Source organism: Mustela erminea, chromosome 21 (assembly GCF_009829155.1).
Source record: "Mustela erminea isolate mMusErm1 chromosome 21, mMusErm1.Pri, whole genome shotgun sequence".
Classification (NCBI taxonomy): Eukaryota; Metazoa; Chordata; class Mammalia; order Carnivora; family Mustelidae; genus Mustela; species Mustela erminea.
In genome coordinates, this window is record NC_045634.1 from 2,084,425 (window position 1) to 2,089,726 (window position 5,302).

Sequence of the window (5,302 nt, forward strand, 5' to 3'; positions counted from 1 at the left end):
AAATCCAGCAGGAAGAGATGGACCTTGCATGTGGATACTACTTGACTCTTCCAGCAGGAGGAAGGGAATTTTCCTCTTCCCCTGGCAACTGCCTAGCAAATGACAGACAGTCACAACTCAGCCAATGGGAAACCACCACACTCCCTACTCCCAGTTTACTCCAATGGGCTTTTTGTTTACAACAGCCCATCCAGTGTCCCCTCTCTTCTTTGAAAGAGCTTTCTCCTCCTCGGTTCTGTCGCCTAGCCTATGGTTTTGCCATAGCTTGCTTGTCCGGGCTTGCAGTTCTCTGCTATTCCCGAATAAATCCCATCTTTTTGCCGGTAAAATAAGTGGCAGCTTTATTTTTAAGATTAATGGATAAGATTAAGGGAATGGTTAAAACTGTGGTGGGTACACACTCTGGGATACTCTGCAGCAGTGAGCCAGAGTGGGCGCAGCAGCACGGATGGATTTTTTAAAAATGGCAATTGACAAAAATAGAAACAGAATGACAACAAAAAATACCTTTATGTAAATTAATAATACCTGCACAATAGTGGCGAGGGTTGCACAATGCAGTGAATATGTTAAAAACCACTAATTGTACACTTAAAATTGTAAACACTTGGCTCTGAGGGTCCCAAAAAGACGAGGGTGGGCCATCCGCAGTTCACAAACGAGTGGCCGTGAAACCAAAAAGGAATTCATTTCAGTGAGACCAACACCGGGAAGACAACGGACTGACTCCAAGAGCTGAAAATACTTCCAGGTTTATATAAGGAAAATGTGGGGCAAATGTTGGTGAGTGGCAGGTGGCCAGTAGAGGTCAGGTTGATCGTTTTCTTGGGGTCAATCACACTCGGTCTTGCTGGAGTCAGGACAGTTGTTATTGTCCTGAAGGGTAGTTTCAGTCTCCATCTTAGGATGCTTTGCCTGCCAGGTCCTTTGCCTGAGTTGAGATAAGCTGGAAAGAAAAACTTGATCAATGAGAAAGTAAGTAATTGAGGTCAAAATGGAAGTATTTTAAGGCACAACTGGGTTACTGGGTTGTCTTTCAAAATGATGAGTTATATGGTATGTGGTCATATCTCAAAGTTCATGCACATAAAACCACAGTAAATATTTTCACAGGAACAAATTAAAGAACACATAACATCTTGAATGTATTAGAAAGCTTGCCTATGAAGGTTAGGGAAGCGGGAGTAAAAGTGGAAGCGAAAAGAAATAAGAGAATAAAGGTTTGTTCAGGCCAGTGATTAAAAACAGAGGTCGGTGGTCAGTAAGGAGTCAGTGACAACATAGCTCCAGGAGGCCAAAGGCTGCCTCCTGCAGAGGCCCTTCTCTTGCCCACTCACCTGCTGCTTCCTGGAAAATGGCTCCATTTCCAGAATCCTCAATTAGCTTCAATATTTCCCTCCAGGCTCCTCCAGTTCTGAAGCCAAGCTCCTTTCCACACCAAAAATCCCTGTTTTTTTTCTTTCATATCAGCCCTTGATTCTAAATGAGGAAAAGCGCTGAATGTCAAGAAAAAATGAGCAGTTTTCCTTTCTCATGGACAAAGAGAACCCAGTGTTTAGATATAGTTCTCCGATTTCCACTGCCTGAAAGGGAGTTAAAATGTTTACTTCTCTAAGGGAGCTGCTCTCCCCCACAGAGCGGGATAAACCTTTGCTAAGGGAACAAAGAGAAACTGAGTTCAGTTTTACATCCAAACAGAGCAAACCTTCATACCTTGTTTACATGAGTAATAGAAATCGACTCATACTACCTGAAGCCAAGAACAGGAGTTTACTATAGAAAACAGAAGTACCTCTTGGAAGCAAAGGCTGAAGTACAGTCAGGCTTCAAGACAAAAATAAAACAGGAAGCAGGAAGCTGGAAAGCTGCCAAGAGCCAATAATTCACTCAGTTGTCCCCCACTCCCAAAATTAATTTTCTACACACAAGGTGGAGTATGAGTTCCCCACTGTTGGAACAACCAGCAAAGATCCCTATCATGACTGAACCTCAACTCCCAATTCCTGAGGGAAAAATGTGATTGGCTCCTCTTGGGTCATGTTTATTTAGCTACTGAGAAGGTGGGGTGGTATGGTGTGGGGGTGTCACTTATTGCCAAAACCCACTCTGGGGAGAGGGAAGACAATTCTCAAAGAAAGGGGTTCAAGCTACCCAGATGTCTTCAGAAGAGTTTACTAAAATATCTACAAAAATCAATCATATGTTAATCAGAAATAGAAAAATAATTTAATTTCAAAAAGCCAACATCAGATAGGTCGCATTCTATTGTTAAAACACAATAATTTAGAAATTAAAAATAGAAGTTTCAAGTAAAGAGAGTCAATAAACATTTAAAACACTCCAGTTATGAAATAAGGCCAAAACTGCATTCAAGTAAATTAGTCACTTGAAATGATTTCATTATTAATTTGGAAAACATTAAAATAAATCAAGAATTTTCAAGAAATTGGTAAAAAAAATTATTTTAATTTAAAGAAAGCAGAGGAAGAATAAGAGCTAAAATAAATGAATTTTAAAACTTAAAAATTATAAAACTAAATAAATTTAAGACCTAGTTCTCTGAAAACAACAATCAACAATGAAATAGACACACCTCTGGCAAGTGTAGTTAGAGAAATAAACATATAACATTAAATATTAGAAAGGAGATAAGATACAGAAAAGATTCAGTAAGTATAAAAGAAGATCTACAAATTAATATTAATATATTTGAAAAATTAGACAAAATAAATTATTTTACATAAATGAACAAAATTAGTGCAAAAAGAAGTAGCAAAACTGAATAGAATGATAACCTTGGAAGAGTTAAAATTGTCATTTTGAAAAAATCTGCCAATGAAACAGGTATGTATTCTCTCTGTATATTTAGCTCTGTAGCTGAGTCTTTTCAAACTTTCAAAGAGTAGATACCACTAAAGTTACTTAAAATTGTGCAGTACACAGAAAAAGATGAATGATCTCCCTCTTAGTGATCTCCCGAGACAGCGTAACTTTCACGCCAAAACTTCATACAGTTAGAAAATTAAAGCCTGGTGTCATGTTTTTATGCCTGCAGACAGCCCCCTTTTTGGAATGTGTTTGGGGGGGGATTGGGTGAATTGGTAATTTAGTCCATATGCTATAGGAAGGTAGGGAGGTACAAGTGGGTCAAATCAAGCCTGATTAAGAGAAGGGATGGGTGGCTTTCATCATAGCTAGAAGGGATCTGGGATCCTTTGCAGTAGTGGTTGTACCTGGGAATTGAGTATTTTGTAAATGCCTACTATTTAATTCTGTATAAAACAATAGAAAAATCTCAAACCCATACTTAACAGTACATGTAAGATGTTCTGATTTTTTTGTGCTATTCTATTTCATTTCTTCAAGTGCCGAGCAACACACTAAATTGATTTTATTCTCATGACTAGGTTGCGATCCACAACTTGAAGAGCAGTAGAGAAATGAGATCACACTAGGAGGTCCCATCCTCGGAGAAATGAGCAGTTGTGTGAGCCCTGTGTGTGCTCACACACGCTGGTTCTCTGAAGGCTGTCACGTCACAGGTTCTGCTCGGTTGATAACCCCTTTTCCTTTTCTCCTTTTTAAGATTTTATTTATTTATTTGACAGAGACAGAGACAGGGAGAGCACGAACACAAGCAGGGGGAGGGGCAGCAGGAGAGGGAGAAGCAGGCTTCCCGAGGAGCAGGGAACCTGATGAGGGGCTCGATAGGAGGACCTTGGGATCATGACCTGAGCCAAAGGCAGCCGCTTAACGCCTGAGACACCCAGGCCCCAACAACCCCTTTTTCTGATAATGCTTTTTCTGATAATCCACGGGGTTTGAGACCTGTCCGCTTTGTCATAGTCGCAGGGTCCTGGGTGGGAACCTGAAGCCAGCAGGATTATAGCTTCTGACAGAGAACTCTGTGGCACCTAATTATGGCTCCTTCACCACTTAAGCTAATTCAAGAGGGTTTCTAAACTCACCACCAAAACTACTCTCACTGTATAAGCATAGAAAAAACGTGTGAGGTACAAAGTTTGAAGTCTACTTTAATTCATTATATTGCCTTATTAAATATATTGTTGGATTTTCCATTTTGCGGGTTGGCAAACCATGGCCCACAGCCAAATCCAACCTGTGGCCTATTAGATATTATTATTGTACATTCCACAAGGAGGAATGGTATTTACAACTTTAAAGGGTTGTGAAACAACAAAGTAGGATTTGTGACAGAGGTTGCAAGTGGTTCACAGTACCTAAATAGGTTCTCCCTGGGTCATTACAGAAGTTGGCCAACATCTGCTCTATATCCTTGAGATGTCTTGTCTATTTAACCTGTCAGATATTTAGAGGGATATTAAACATTCACATTCTCATTAAGTTTTTGTCAGTTTTGGCTCTCTATATTTTGATGCTCTGTTCAATACATCAAAGTTAATAATGAGCATATTTTCTAGGTCCCATTAAATGTGTTTGTGTTGGATTCTATTTTAAATAATAATGTAATGTAATTCTTGCTGTATTTTTGTTTTTATTAGCCTGATTTATCTGTACATCCTTTATCTTAAAACTTTTTTTTGGATCAATTGTCTTAAGCTCCCTCTTAGAAAGAAAACATACATTGTTCTTGGTTTTTGCTGAATCTGAAAATCTTTGACTTGTAAGAAAGAATATAATAGAGAGATTAAAACATATGAATGTATTGCAATGATTTGTTTGGGGGTACTTCCATGATGTGTTTCAGGCAAAGTGAAAAGGTTAATTAGCTAGCATGCTTTCATGACCAAGTAATAACTATTCTTCCTTGGACAACCAGAAAAGTTACAATCTCATCAATATGTTCCATATTCTGAACCATAAAATAAACTTTTAGATATTTTTTTAAAAATTGAAATCATAGTAAATGTTTCTTGACCATAACAAAATAAAATAAAAGTCAATAATAGGGGCTCCTGGCTGGCTCAGTGGGTGGAGCATGCTACTCTTGATCTCAGGGTTGTGGGTTCAAGCCCTGGATTGGGTGTGGAGATTGCTTAAAAATAAATATTAAAAAAAAAAGTCAATAATAGATGCCAAAAAAATCTTAAAACTTTAGACTATATCTATGTATATATCTAAAGATAATTATCTTTAGACTATATATATGCATATGTATATACATATGCATATATATAGTCTAAAGATAATAAGAAAATATTTTGAACTGAATGCAATAAAAAGTCAACATACCAAAATTTGCAGAATACACCTAAAGCAGCTTAGGGGAAATTTATAGAACTAAGTGCTTAAATTAAAAAAGAAAAAAGATGTCACACTA

At 37.9% G+C, this 5,302-nt stretch overlaps 1 long non-coding RNA gene across 1 annotated transcript; it reads right to left on the reverse strand.

The window, feature by feature from the left end:
* Positions 1 to 374: 374 nt before the first annotated feature.
* On the reverse strand, positions 375 to 1,829 carry LOC116581934. Its single transcript, XR_004282308.1, has 3 exons — positions 1,793 to 1,829; positions 1,338 to 1,479; positions 375 to 946 (listed from the first exon to the last, which is right to left on the reverse strand). It is a non-coding gene; the product is annotated as an uncharacterized LOC116581934 (long non-coding RNA).
* Between the last annotated feature and the right edge of the window lie 3,473 nt (positions 1,830 to 5,302).